The sequence below is a fragment of the Sylvia atricapilla genome, chromosome 5 (assembly GCF_009819655.1).
Source record: "Sylvia atricapilla isolate bSylAtr1 chromosome 5, bSylAtr1.pri, whole genome shotgun sequence".
NCBI lineage: Eukaryota > Metazoa > Chordata > Aves > Passeriformes > Sylviidae > Sylvia > Sylvia atricapilla.
Genome location: NC_089144.1, coordinates 42823888 through 42840461, shown reverse-complemented (window position 1 = coordinate 42840461; position 16574 = coordinate 42823888).

Sequence of the window (16574 nt, the reverse complement as noted above, 5' to 3'; positions counted from 1 at the left end):
TAGGATCTCTACATATATACACAAAAATGTAATGAAATATTGGAGCCAAACACAGTCTTTCAGATTACTGTTATTTACAAATATTTTTCAATGGATTAAGCCTCAGAAAGAGATTCACATACTTTCATGAGACATTTTAGACCACTCACTGCAGTATACTTTCTGGCTTTTCAAAACCTTAAGGTCTATATGAGGGTCTGTTCTGCTTTTCTGTCCATTCTGGGGTCTTCTTCAGTGCCCCAAAAATCAGTTTTACCTTCAATTTAAATACTGCATTATATTTCTCTTTTGTCCATCATACCACACTGTTAAGGGGACAAGGCAGCTGGATTTTGTTCAAGCACATTTTACATTGAAGACTTTACTCCCAGGACAACCAATAATCACTGTACATTTAGGTCAGTATCTTACTATCATTGTAACCAAAAGGATACCTTACAGAATCCTTTTTTAATAGATTTCATATTGGGTTGAAAGAAATAGTTTGAAAAGTATTAAAGCCAACTCTTCCTGCCATTTCCAGCACATTTAATTTTCAGCAACTTGTGATGAAATGAAACAGCAAAAGCACAAAATAAAGTATGGGAAGAAAGGAAGACTAATGCTTTTGAGCAATAGCTCACTGCTCAGAATAGAGGGGATGGGGGACAAGTATTCAATTCACCTTTTTCTTCAAATCCTACCTTTCAGTGCCTGATAGGACAACATCATGGGTTGTTTCCAGAGGAAAATCTCAAGCTCTTCTATTTGTGCTATTCCAATGTGTATAAAATGCTAAAGCATTCATGGAGAACCATACTGGCACCTCTCAGGAGAGTCACTGTGTGAACAAGAGATGTGATGTCTCTCACTGGATGAAACAGAGAGAACATCTACACAGGCATAGCTACACAGGAACGAGAAAGAACACAAGAGTCAATACACAGAGCATGAGACCTTGATGAAGGGATACCCACACCTGCCTCTTTCCTGCATATGCACTGCAATGTCTGCTACCTGCACACCAGGGCTTGGAGCAGGGCAGGAGGCAGTGCTGATGGTAGTCCCAGAGCTGATCACCAGCCTTTTCTGGTGCTCTTTAACTGGACGATACCATGCTCTTGCTCCACCTTCCACACATGCCTTTGTCATCAGTGGTTGTCTGCAAAACTTCTGAGATCCTTCAAGGGCAGGTCCTGGCATTTTCTTCCAGACAGGAGCATGGTATCTGCAGGCCAGCAGAGCTCAGTGTGAATCCTAACTTCTTATAAGGACAGTATGAGCAGCCAGGGTGATTTTTGTCTGCTCAAATCTGAACACATGTGATTTAAATACACCTATCTGAGCTGTTCATTCTAGGTTTTCATTATAACCAAAAGACATAAATAGGCATACGTAGAGCACAGTTCACTTTATTTATTTCATGCTTGAGTATGTCTAAAATAGTAAGATCAATTCAGTCTATCTAAAGTTATTTCTCCTGCTGAATATAAAGGGAATTCACATGCCAAGTGCAGAGCATAAATCTTCTTTTTACAAAGCTGGAGAGATGATTTGTATCTCACTCCAAACTGAGACTAGTCTGTGAGGTTCTAGCAGCCCTGATAATAATGACCGGCTACCATTTTAGAAGACCACTCACTGAGACTCACTCTCTCCTAACCAATAGGCTCTGACCAGTGGACACTGAAAGGCTGAAGAAAAAGCTTAGCTTTTCATGTTAGCAGGGTTGCCTGTGATTCAAATTCTGGAGGGCTTGTTTCCATCTGCTGTACTTAACCAGCCACATGGTCCCAACCAATAATGGTTTTATAGAGATAGGTCAGAGAAGATGGTGGATGATTTTTCAAACTAATTCTCCCCTGACACTTTTAGTAATATGAAATTTGATATGATCTGCTCATAAAGCACTTTTATTTTGGGATGTAGATGTTGTATTCAAGCACTCATCCTCTATTATGAGCCTAATATTGTAAAATGTCATAAATGTAATGTAGTGTAGGTAAAAACCCAGACAGGGAAGGGTAAAGGGTAAATGTTTACCAGTCCACAACTTTGACCAGCCCTGGCTCCACTACTCACCCTATAGCTATACATATTCTGCAAAATGAATGGGGTACACCTCAGGGTAACACCCACTCTTCAGTGATTTACCTTAGAAAACAAGTGGGTAACAGGTTGAAAGCAGAGAGAGGCACAGTACTTTTGTGAGAGGACAATCCAGTGAATGAGAAAGAGCTGACTGGGAAAGGGACCTCTTTGAATCCTGTTCCAAAGAGCAAGTTGGTGATGGCTTAGTAAGACTGGTAAAGACATCAGTCTTAATAGAAAAAGGCCTCAGATGTACCAAAAAGCATGTGCAAATAGGAAAAAAAATTTATAAAAGGTAGAAACTATTACAATATTTTGTATTTAAATGATCTAGTTGCAGATTCCCAGTGAATTTTGTTTTATCTACAGAAAATCTGGTGTTTCTTCTTTTTTCTTAAATTGATTCTTTATAGGATTTGTGTGGGTTTTCTCTTGTTTCCATGGTATTTATTATCCATCCATTTGCTTTCTATTCTGGGTTGAACACAGAATGAAAAGCTTGAGTTGCTAGGGCTAGATTACTCTTGCTGTAAATCAGGACAGTAGTATCAACTTCAGTGAAGTCACTGTTTATTTATATCAGCTGACCTTTGAAATTTTATGATGTAGAACATTATAAAGAAACCTTGGAAAGGAAGTCCATTTATTTGTTAGGCATCTTTGTGTTTGTTTGTATTGACTTTCAGAACAAATGGATAGTATAAGGCAGAAAATGCATTACCAGAATTCAGTCACATAATGCATTACAAAAGAGAAAGCGAAATAAGGACAAGCTGGACAGCTCCAGGCTCACTGAACAAATGGCAAATGCAAGAACTTGATGATGCTTTTGTTTTCACAGACTTTAAAGACATTTTTAACATTTTCCTCTCTTTTCAAGGGAAGGTGTAGGTCCTGCAGCTTAGGTGTTGCAGCACTCAGCACAGGCAGTGTCTTGAATTCTCATTGATCTCTACCACCTGTGAATTCCTGTGTTCATGGATTTGCACTACCACAGACTGAATCAATGGTGATCTTTTTGTTTGTTTTTTTAAACCTCCTCCCTTAAAAACTACTCTCTGAGTAATTTCTTCTCTGAGACATGCTCAAATGGACAACTTACCCACCAGTGTGCTTATTTACCACTATGTGAACTGCTTCCCATTTGTGATGTTATAACATCCCTATGGCAACTGCAGCACTTGCTTACTTTGGAAAGTCATTTTAGGAAAGTATTGAATTTATTTTTAGCTTCTTTTAGTGAAATCTAGCAGCTGGAAATGAAGTGAGCCAGCAGCATGTTACTAGCCAGAGCTATGCAGAAGAAATTTTAAGTTAAAACTACTGGTTTTAATAATATTATTTTCATTCTTATTTAATTATTTCTTTAAAAAATACTTGGGCTCTCTCTCTTCCCTTTCTCTAACAATTTATATTTTGTCAAAGGACTGGCTAAAATGGAAATTGGAATTTAAGATACGGTGACTCCACCATTATAATTGTTCTTATTATTATGTTTATTATTGACCTTAATTTCAAAAGCCTTCCTCATAACAGTAATTCAAACTTATAATTGAAATTGTGAGAACAGTGATTAATTGAGAAAATTGTAAGGAGAACTGTCTTGTTAAAACAAATAAAAATGTCTTCAGCTTGGGTCTATTTCACGGATTTGTATGTTTAGGAACAGAAATAATGAAGAAAAAAAATAAAGAATTAGTTCAGATGTCACTTTTCCTTTCCTGGTTACAATGCAAGAAAAAAAAAAAAAAAAAGAAGCTATATTTCCTCTTCAATGTATATTATGATAAAGGGAGAAGTAACTGAGAAAGTCAACCATAAACGTCAGCAGTGGGCATTAAACTCAAACTCAGAAGTTTATTCTTTATTAATGGTATTCAGTCTTGCCATAATCTGATGGTACCATTTCTAAAATTATAAGCTTGCAAATCCCATTTTCTAATTACTTTTCTCTCCTGACATCTGTATTAAGTAACCTATCATGCATGTTTATGATTTACTGCTCTTTCCCATGTGTTGCAACCATATTTGATCCATCGTGCTTCACAGGGAAGCTGGAAAATGCTACATAAATTAAACTTGGAAGAGAAATTAATGTGTCTGTTTTTCAGTCTTCACAGACAAAATGGCAGACACTGAATAAAAGCTGTGAGACACTGTGGCAGGTAATGTAGTGATCCAAAGTTAAGAGCACACTCCTAGTTACTGAATCCATAATGCCAAGGCAGGGGCTGAAGATGCTGTGTAGCAGTCAGACAGAGGTTAGGCTCCTGCATCACATATCACGAGCAATCTAAGCCCTGAGACATTTCCATCAGACCACAAGAAGGAATAAGGAGGAGAATGTGTCTGAAATCATTTTCCATAGATGAAAATAAAAAACCTCATGTGGCAGCAAGTTCTAAAAGTTTGATTCCTGCTGTGTAAAGAAGTACCTTCTTCTACTTTAAGCTCACCATACTAGTGCCACTGAATGCTCTCTGGTTCCAGTAGTGTGAGATTTGGTAAATAAAAATTCTGTCTTCACTTTTCCCCACTGCCTTCAGGAATTTTAAATCTCAATCTGTTATCCCTCAGACTTCTCTACTCAGAAAGAAATCCCATCCCTTTAGTCCCTACTTGGAAGATAGCATCTCCATCTCTTATCATCATGCTTTGTCATGGAAACTTTGGTTTCCAGATAATCTCCTGGGTCTTGATTTTTGACCACTCAAAGGACTAACTTCAAGAGGAAAGCCCAGATAACTTGTCGTTGTGGTACTGTTTTGGAAATAGCAGACTAAGAATAGTTCCTAGGAGCCTCTGGCTTCCTCATGAAGGTTCTCATTTGAAAGCCACATAGCAGCAAAGGCAATCCACTCTTCATATCTTTCAAAACAATCCCAGGATGCCTGCTCTGTGCATTTCAAATCACCTTCATGAGGACCTGAGCTAGTTTAGCATTGTCAGGGGTGTTATTAAGCCATGCCAAACAGCATATGAAATTTTTGTGTCATTGTGGAGTTTTAGCTTGTCTCAAACACTCAAATATCTTTCTTTGAAACTTTCTCCTGAATATAAAGACCAACATGCATTTTAAGGAACATGATGTTTTCTTGAATGCTTGCCAGTATGCTCAGAGCCTTGCTTATTGTGCATAAAATAACCATAATGATTTGATATACTTGAATCCTAAGAATAAATATACTTTTTTTTTTTCTTCCCCAAGCCCTCTCTATGTATAGATTTAGTGTGTTTCATAATGCTCTCAGCATTTTTTTGGCAGCTGTGCTCCAAAACATTTTTGGCATGAATACTTACTTCTTGGCAGTAATGCAAGCTTTTATTACACTATATATTTTATTTATTTTCAATTGTTCTGGTTTACTATATAAATGTGTCACTTCTAGTTTTCTTCCAGTGGAGTACAGTCAAAATGCTTAATTTCTTGCATCAATAGGCAAGGAATTTCCATGCACGTGCTTTTCTTGCATTCAAAGGTCTACACATTTATCTACTCCAAGTGCTTTTGTTCATAATATATGAGAAACACAACCACAGCAACAGTTATTTTTTTTCCTCAAATAATTAGTTTATTTAATAAGCTTTCTCTCTTTGATTTTGTCAATGTATTTGGGAGCATATATTATTAGGGGAAAAAAATCCTATTTCCTCTCATCTATTGATGGGCAATCAATTTAGATAATCAAAAAATGTGCTCCACAGTGTCAGGTTTGCTGATAGTATAGGGAAGTAGATCAGTACGTATTAGAAAATGAAGAAACCATTAATTCACGTACATAAATATATTGTCACTATTAGTGTGTTTCATGTTAATATGCAATTGTGCAATGGCTGAAGTACATGGTGTGTTTCTGGACACTGTACTCAATATCTGTGTAGGAACAGATTGCTGTAAGTCAAAACTAGTACCTCTCCTTATTAAAACAGTGAGAGCAACATTTTTTGACAAATGCATATTGGAAGTTAACCATCTTCCTTTTAGATTCTGTCTGCTTACACATTCTATTAGTTCATATGCAGTTTACCTAATTATTTGCTGCAGCATTTTCCATTAATTACAGTTTAGTTGAATGTATAATTTTTCCACCTCATCCTTAAAAAGAAAAAGGTGGATCTGTTTTCTCTATCTTTTGAATTACCAGTCGTGCCCTACCAAGATCTAAAAATATCCATCTTCAACCCTGGAACTGCCCAATACAGTTCCTAAAATATAACTTGGAATTATGCTTAATATTATCTCCTTAAGGGATTCTCAGCATTTCTCTACATGGCTTTTTCCTTGGACTTTCCCAAAGGGAATATTCATTCACAGTTCCGCAGAGTTTACTGAAAACTATCTCAAATTTTCTGGATTTATTACACTTCTTTCCTTATTTTTCTTCCTACCATTGTGACTTTGGATCACTATTGCCCAAATTGAATTCAGTCATTATCAGTTACTCTATAATGTGGAGAATAAATCTCTTTTGTTGCATCCTTTACGTTCTCTATCAAATCCTCAACTCATTCCATGAATCTATGGAATAGCTTCAAAATTCCTCTCCCAGCAGGAGTTCATTTAGCACCTTTGTAAAACCACTCAGTTGCCCAGTTCAGAGAATTTTGTTTCTTTTTTATCAAAAGTTATATCCACCTTGACTCACTTGGCTGTCCTGGGGTGACTCAATGGCTCACTACAGCCCTTAGTCTGATATACTTTTCATCTTTTGCTGCCGTGCCTCAGATGTGTTTTGGTTCAACAGCATTCTGGACTTCAGGACAGATACAACTTCAAGCTAGATCAGCACTTTTCAGTTTCTGACCTCTTACATTAATATAAATATTGATTTTATTGTTTAAAGTTTGTATGGTTTAATATTTTATATTCATATTACCTATAAAAGATTATGTAAAATAACACATATTTAACATCTGTTATTGTATTTTATTAAATTTGCTAGCACTAATATCATATGACTTGTATGTCACAAACTATGTATTTCTATTCTATCATGAGATGTGTATTATACCAAATAAGTCATACTGTGGATCAAGTAGTAAGGCTTCCAGATGTATTCATTTATACACCACCTTTCTTGTTTTTAGACAAGAAAACAAGATCAGGAAACATAACATAATCATAATCATAACATAATCAGGAAACTGATTTTTCCATTGTTTGGTGGTTTCATTTGTTTAGTTTTTGCCGTGCCTAAAACAACTAGGTGCCATTCATTTTTATTTTTTTTCAAGTTTGAAACACTGTAAGTTCTTATAAACCTCTTATTTTAACAGTGAATATATTGCACTCCCAGTCAACAACTATGTATTCAAACCTGAATTAAAATCATTCTTATCATAAGACAGACACACCTTATAACTGTCCTACTCATCAATCCAATAACAAAAGTGAAAAGCCAAAGATAATACAAAAAAAAAAAAAAAAGGTATACTTTCAATAATGTCAAAATTAAAAAAAAATGAACAACTATATTGTCATAAAGAGAGTTTTACTTTTGAGAAAAGAGAGGTTGATTTATTTAAATTAGACATTAATTTAGTAATTTAGAAATTTAGAAATTGAAGCTCTGTGGAATATGTCTGAGAGATCATAAGGGGAAATGTTAGGGGTTGAAATTACAATAGAATATATATTGGAAGAATGAATTTTAACCATTAAAAAATACTTGTGTGATAAAATCTATTTGTGTAAACTCCTATGATAATCAATATAGAAAAATAATCACCTCTACAGACTATGTCTTCCAATCCTGAGACATCAAAGCATTGTGATTTATTCTCTCAAACTGCCTTTCTTCCTTAACTTCAGAAGTAAAAAAGTAGGATGAGCAGCTCAGGCTGCATCTGGCTTTTAGATAGCTAAAATTAGGTAAGATTAGTCTGGCCTTGTTACCAGAAACTTGGAACAAAGGAAATTAATAGAATAAGGTGTTCTTCAACAGGAGAAATAATAACTAGAGAAAGAAATTGGAGGCCATACAAAGAAAATGGCTATACAAACAAAGCAGTATAATAAAAATACTATTTTCCATAAGAGAAAACAAGTGCAGATTCAGTGCCAGATGAATAAATTCAGGTCAAAAATCAAAAGCCAAGAAGCAGCAAGAGCAAGGCAGTTTTTACATGTGTGAAATGAAGGACATAGTTAGAAAAGTTGAGATGTCCACGTTGGCTAAAGCAGTGGTAGGTTGGAGGCAGTAAACAGGTTTCTGTGAAAAGTGAGAAGCAGGATAGAGACTACAAGGGAACCAAGACCTGGTTTAATTTAAGAGAAGGAACAGAAAAGATGGTAGAAGAAGTAAGGAGGAGAGATAAGAAAGCAGTGTTGAGGAACTACAGAAGAATTTTAAAAGCTTGAGGGAGGACTTGAGGGAGGACTTATAGCAGAAATTATCAAGTGGCATGAAGTGATTAGGGTTTTTTTTATAGATGGACAATGCCATGTGCATACAAAGAGACTGAAAAATACAATGAGAACAGTCTGTGGGATAGACAGGAGCTGTTTGGACCTTGGGTAACTGAGAAACATTGTCTTAGGGAAAAAAGGATGTCCATGTTTCAGTATGAAGAAGAGACTAGTAGTTAAAGGAATCAGAAAAGAGCTGCCACTGCTTCCAGAAAAATAAAATTGCTTATTTTTCAGCTGAAAACTAAGGTGCTTTAGCAAAGATATTTTGTTGTTCAAGACTTCCATAGCCCTCACAAAATAACTGCAAATGATATCATGTTTTGATTATAAAATGCAATTCAGAGTGATTTACTATTGAAAAACAGTAATAAAGAGATGGTTGTCAAAACAAACACTCTTATCTGCTCCTACAATTTTACTTGTTATTCTTATAGTACAATATTAATTAATTAACAGTATTTCCCTTTCTCTCCTCTCTTCTGCTAAAAATGGTAAGATAACCGAGACATAACAATCATATTTTTGCCCTCCAATATCTTTTAATAAGTGTTTTAAGATGTGCTACTGGAATTAGGGAAAACTTATGGGAAGCTAAATAACACGAACCTCAGTGATACAGATATTATTGTAACCTGTAGAAAAGATAGAATACAGCAAATCAGATACAATATGGTTTTTTTCCAATCAGCTGAAGGAGTTTTCTAACTTAAGTGCCAAAGTAGAAGTTAAGACCTTTTTCTTTCTATTGATGAGGCTACAGGGTTAATCTCTTGAATATTCACTCTGAAAATCATCCGTATGGAGAAGATATTTCAAAGGTATAAATTGGATTTCAGAAGCTTTATTGATCTTAATAGAAAGTGAGCATAAAGACAGGTTCATTATTTTGAAAAATATTCCCATCTCTGTATGTGTATGCCTATATGCATTGCATTTATTCTAGTGTGTGGAAATATGCATGTATGTTTGAATGTGTGTGTTTGTATATATATTTGTATATATAAGCTACCTTTAAATGACTATGGGAAAATCAATATCTCCGTCAATCTGGAAAATTATTGCTAGAGTGGAATAGAAGATTCGCTTTTTCATTTTAACCTTGAGTTCAAGTGATATAGATCTAAAAGCAAGAACAAGGACATTTTAAGCCATAAACTTCAAAAGATTTAATTAATAGCAATAAAAGTAATAGGTAAATGACTGCCATCCATCATGAGCAGAAGATCAAGTTTCCACCTTAGATCATATCCATTTGGAAAGCAACTTGGGACAGAATCTGTTTAGGTTACAAGAACTTTAGCCAGACAACTACTTGCATAACTAATTTGGCATGCATTGTGTTTATAATTTTGTACATATTGAGATTGGATTTTCAGCACTTCTTGGCAATATGCCATTGAAGTCTCTATATAATAAGTCTTAATATCTGGGCAAGAAATTAAGACAGATATTAACATTTTTCTAGCTAGTACAATGTTGTTTCTGGGTAAAGTTTTCAGAAATCTGTCAGGGTAATTGCTCCTGTTCAGAGGGATAGGACGTGAAGGTATTTCCTCTCAAATTCAGTAAATGTTCTTACTTAAGATTTAATTAATTAACATATCTAGTCTAAAATAATATTTCTTTCTCTTCTTAGCTTGTGGCTCTTTTAACTCTTTGTAGGTAGAGTAATGTGACTTCACAATTATTGCACTTTATGAAGTTCAGTTAGCTAACAGTATAAACCTTTTACACAGACATATGATATTCATACTACTTCTCAGTATTAATTATAGAGCAAATAAAAAACACTGGATGTGGGAATTAAGAAATTGAAGTTCAGATTGTGTAACAGAAGTAACTTCAGATCCCTCAGCCCTGATGTCTTCAAAATATACTGAGAGAACACTCCAAAAAGAAAAATGTTTCTATTGTCTGTTGTCCTACTTTTTACGCAGCATAATTGAACAAAATGGTCCTAAAATGAAACCCAACTATTCCTAGAGAGCAGAGGGGAAGCATATTAGACTGCCACCAAGAAAAGACTTTAATGACTTTAAAAGAAATTTTAATACCACAAGTAATGATACAGTTGCTATTAAATGCTCCACATCCAACCTCCCCACCAGTGGACTCTCAGGTTTTCAGATGAATGAAGTTCCTGAAAAACTTGCCATTTTCTAGTTTTTATTGCTACAACTTAAATAAGAAGAAAAATTCAAATTGAGTGAACTCAGTTACTTATTTACCTGGAAAGAATTATATTTTTATGGGATGTGTATCTGTATATGACTGAATTTTATGCTGCTCTCTTTGGATTCTGTTATTATTGTATTTTAAAAAGCCTCAAGAAATTTGTGACCATCATAATCCAGAGACATTAATCTAAACTGCTTGTGTTATATTGAATAAAATTTTGATAAAATTACTCAGATATTAATAAATTCACCTTCAATGATCTGTGGTGGTACAAGAGCAAAAATTACAGATGTTACAAAAATACATATTTGTGAGAATTATGAAGGATATCACTCAATGAATTTTTAGTTGTTTGAAATATTCCTGTTCAAATAGCATGAACAATTTTAGGTAAAGACACTTAAATATAAGGGCTTTCTGATAATAAACACTGATGATAATTTTGTTCAGAAAAATAAAAACTTAATATGATCAAAGTGGCATTCTGCTTTAAATATAACCATTTAGCATTGACAGATTTGTGAAATGTAATATCTAAGGTTAATGTCTACCAATTAATATCTAAGTTTCTGTTCTTAACAGGGCAATACATATGCACATATGAATATCTAAAAGCTACAAATTTGTTCCACCCTTATCGATCTTATTTCAAGCAATTACATATGCAAAAGTCAGAGAATTCAAGAATGGAATTATCAGTTCTGAAAGTTCCTCTGACTTTGAATAGTTCAGGTCTCAGGCATAGTCACAAGCTTTTTTGTTTGTTCACAATAGTACGGTGAAATAAAAATACCCGATACTCATGTTTACAAGGCATTTTACTAAAGAAGAATAAAAAAGTTTTAAAAAAGAATATTCCAAAGCAAATTGTTTTAAACCAAGGTTGCCATTTTAGAAGGCGGAAATTCCTGAGGAACAAGGGATTGTTGACAAGTAAAAAGAATATTCATATAATACACATTTTTTCTTTAAGTCAAAACCAGACATTCATCAAGATAAAGTTGTACCTAAGAGAAAGAAAACTGCATTGTGAAAATTCCAAGAGTGAGAAATGAGAAAAGACAAGAGAAAGAGATTGCCTGTGTCAGGATTTTGAGCACCTCCACAGGCTCTGAAGTCTCCACCAGTGCCAAGGAGGTTTGCTGCCCATGCCCTGAGGTGATGCCTCCAAGCAGCCCTGCACCATGTCCTGGAAAAGAGAGCCACAAGGATCTCAGCCAGGCTGTGGCTGTCCCCACCCACTGCCACCATTCCTCACCTTGTGCAGGTGCTGCAGGGCTGCACCCTTGCTGGTGGCAGCTTGGCATTGCCTGCCCCGCCAGCCCCTCCAGCCCTAAAACAGCCTTCTTCTGCCCAGCTGTTCCCTGACAGTTAGAAATATGCTAAGAGAGAGGAAAAAAACAGTAACCATTTTAAAAATTGCTATTCTTAAAGAATGGCTTAAAATGCAGATGTATTAGTCTGTCTGTCTATAAATAAAGCCTAATATCTGTGACATCACTCAGAATTGCCTGCAGGGTAAGCACAGTATGCCACAATAAGAAAGTGTTTCAGCACTTCTGGCAGCAGTTTTTATTTGAAATCTTGGTATTCATTAAAATACATTGCCACATACACTAACACATCAGCACAATGCTGTGCTTTTCACAAAATAGTTACTTCTTTCTCTTCAGTCTTATTTCTCTGAAATTCATATTCAGGTCTTCTGCTAACATTCTTATTTCCTATGTTATTACATGCTTAATATACTGCAATGGCAGATATGCAAAAATGTATCAGTCAGTCAGCATACTGTACATATAATTCTTTTAAATTTCCTTTAAAAGTAAGTTCTGTTCACTTACAGATTCACATAAAGTACTTTCTACCAATTTATAGATTAAATTGTTAAAATTGGTTGTTACAAGTGCATTTGTTATAATAAGGCTCTCTGTGGGAAGCTAATTCAGATATAGAATTATGAATTCTAATTTAATTTGTGGAGGAAAAAAAAGATGTATTAATGGGTGAATAAAGTGGGATTTAAAAGGCTGCTGGCAGCTGCCATTTTACAAACCTATGAACTGCAGAATTGTGGAAGTTTCAAGACCCTTTTACTTTGCAAAAAATATTGAATACAAAAGCTACCTTACAACATCACCTTCCAAAAGTAAGAATGTCAAGTCACTTTTTCCATTAATGTTTGAAAACATAAAGCTAGTTAAACTGTTAAAATGTTTATGTATGCATGATATACACAAAATAATATGTTTTAATAAAGGCTTGATTCCAAGCCAGGAACTTGTTTTCATCTCTGTTGCTGATTTTGCTACATTACTTTTCAGCTGAAGTTTCAGTTCTGCTATTTAGTAAATGCCATTTCTCTGTATCTAGAGAAAAAACCAAATAAACAAACCCTTTCAATAATTAAATTATCACTTCAGTTCCTCTGGTAATGTAAAAAATTCCATTGAAAGCAAGAACACTTTTAAAACCTACTATATTACTATAGTTGCAAACTGTTAAGCACAAAACACCGTGCTTGGTGAGACATAAGCATCACTGCTAATGAATTTGTAGTCTATTGATATCTGTGAATTACCTGGTATCTCAATCTACTTTTTGTTCCCCTTATAATTCCTCTTATACTTAAATTTTATCCAACCACCATAGGTTATTTTTTCAGGTAAGTAATTCCCAAACCTATCTTTCAGAACTTCACATATATTTGTGCTTATTGATTTATTTTTTTTTTTATTAATGGTTGCTCTAGGATGACTGGTTCTTTCAAAACCGTTGTTCATTCAAACCCATTTTTACCTTCCATCCCTTATTCTTTCAATGCATTCTTCACCAAATAATTATTTAAAACTTTTTCGCTCTTTTTTGTCTTTTTCCTCAATGGAGAAATGTGAGCATCCACTTTTATCTCTCATTTTTCTGAATGGTTTACTCACAATAGTTATATGTAGATAATAATGAAGTTTTAGATTAGTTTCACTGACCAAGACTCCCCAAAGCCTGGAGGCACAAATTCCTTGACATAGTCTTGCCAAAAATTAAGAAGTTTTTAATGCATACAAAATTGCATATAATAATAAATTTCCCAACACCCTCACATATGTTGCTTTTTGCTTTCTGAAAAACAATCACCATAAACACCCTTTCAGTTTGAGGTGACAGAATTTAAACAGTTTTTCCACTGTCCCCAGTTTGGGTTCTATTTCTGTTAATTACCTCATTTCCTATCATATGACTCACCTACTTAGACTCTGAAGTGCAGATTTGTTTTGCTGCTAAACACTCATTTGTCTTGTTGCCATTTCACTTTCTTCCTTGTGACCATGTTTTGTATATGCTGAGTAGTGACACAAAAGGCTTATGTGCTTCTAAGAAAAACTGAGCCTTCCTAGAGGTGCTTTATCCATGCTTTTTTCTAGAAGTTGCTTACAAACTGTTTCAACTAACCCAAAGTGAGTCTTTGGAGTTTGCCACACATGCTTGGCTCCACCAAAGGTCAATACAAGATGAGCAGCATAGTTTGCCCTGCAGAAATGGTGCAGTCTGAGAAGGAAACAGACAGCTATTTTCTAACTGTGTTATATCATCAAGGAGTACATGGTAAGATAGTTCACCATCTGAGCTTCAGTTGAAGACTGCCAAAAGGGTCCTTATTACCATCCTTAAGTGAATGTGAATACTAAGAAGGAGGCAAATTTGACTGACTCTTCCCTGTGTCAGAGGACTTCTTAGGAAATTTTCCTGGTTTAATTCTTTCAGATACCTAATCAGATATAAGTTTATATGGTAATTTCACTTTATTAGGACACATACTCCCCTACCTCACCAGATCTGAACGATGTACTCAGGAATTCTTTATGAAAGTTCCAGCTCTGCACCAAATTAGTCTGAAATCAGTTAATAGGCTCAAAAGTTATTAGAACTTCTGGAACACATGTGGCTGACAAACTTGTTATGATGACACAGAACAAATAGGAAAATCTCAAAGAAACACAAATTTAAAAGGGAATAAAGAACATCTATGCATTTATCAAAATTCCTGGGCAAAGTTTAATTTTTTATGATTTGTGAATAAGTAAATTTTTCTTATCAATGTCAAATAATTATCCTTCTTGCTGCTGTAATGTGAAAAAAAATTATAACATTACCCGTAACTAAAAGTAGTTGGAATTTTGAGGAAGATCTAATACTGGGATAAATATTAGAGGGCAAAGTGATAAGAGTGAATTATACAAATTATATTGTCTATATAAATGTTGTTGTCTCACTTCTGCACAGAATACAATGGGAAACTGTAGAAACTGCTCAAAGTTTCTTTGGTTCTGTTATACAATTCATTTCTTTGGGGCCACACTATCTCTAGTTCTTACCCTCGACTTGGCAATTTGACTATATTTATTCTATGTACTACTTAGTAAATGCTGGTGTGGGATTTCTTATTGAATAATTCCATAATGAGCTTTGGAAACATTACCCCTTGGGTAATAGCAGTAGCTTATGACAACTATTCATATTGAAGACAACTGCTTAATTAAAAGTTGGGTTTTTTCCTTTAAGGATGATGCCTGGCAACCACAAGTTTCTGTATATTAGCATAAGACACTTACTGTTTAATATAATATATCAAGTGTAATGAAGGAACATCCTGTAATTGAAGAAATGAGCCACTGGTAGAGTGAGAATTAGCCTGTATGAATAGCAAGAGGCAGTGAAATGAAAAACATATTTCTTACTGCTTTTATTAAATTGAAAAGTCAAACATTGGCACCCTGAATGTTTGTACAATTCCTTTTAAAGATCTGCTAGCAATATTTAATTTTCATTAGTTAAATTTTTGCACAATTTTCTTGGTGCCACAGGTTTTTTTATAGTATAGAAATAACCTATTACATCTTTCATGGTTTTCTAATATATGTATTCCCAGCTTCTGTAATGGTTTTGAGGCCTTCATCTCTTTAAGGCATTTTTTAAGACATCAGCTCTTGAAGATGAGGAGCAAAAATATAATTCCAGTTTTATAAAAAACTAAAGAAAAAAGTATTCCTTCTTGAAATAAATACTTTGAAAGTATATCATAAGCACACCTGCAACCTCAAAACCCAAGAGGAAAAACAAAAAAAATGTGCTGTTGGCATTTTTTGGTTATTATTTTATATGTGTTGAGAATGGACTTAATCCATGGTTTCTGACTAGAGTTGGAGAAACCATAGCATTACCCTATGTCAGAAGGGAATTCCCTGTCAAATAATGACTGTGGTTGCCCCTTAGACTATACTGTGAGATAAAGCTTTACTGTAATAGCATGTTGTCTCTGAAAATTAATTTTCTTTTTATAAAAAGCAATATAAATTTAAAAGAGAGAGTTATCCCATGCTTGTGTATTTGATTTATGCATTCATGCCCATCACTTTAGGCAGGGAAGTCCAATGGGAATAACCAAGGCAGCTATTTTCAGAATCAGTGTGAAAAACAATGCAGATGAACTCATGCAACAGACAGGAAAATAATTATGAAACATATGTAAATACATCATAGAAGTCCTAAAAAGTTGTAGTGGTCAGCCTAGGAATATATAATTTATTTGTTTTTAATAATTGTCTCATATCATCTTGAGATGATGGAAAGATACATCAAGCACTTTGTAGCATATATTTAAGTGCTTTATTTTAATGCTTATTTCCCTTGTGTTTTTTGCATAATAGTTTTGAAGAGAACATTTCCTTCTATTGTAGATAAGACTGTTCTATTGTCACCTTGCCAGCTGATGTAAAAGCATTTCTAATAAATGCTTAAAATTAGAAGCAGAGAGCCGTTGCTTGTCAGGTGTGGTACAGCAGGAGAAAAAGCCTTCTGGACCTCAAGAGAAGTTTATTTTACTTAATTCTTATACACAATACTTGCATGGAAATCGTGC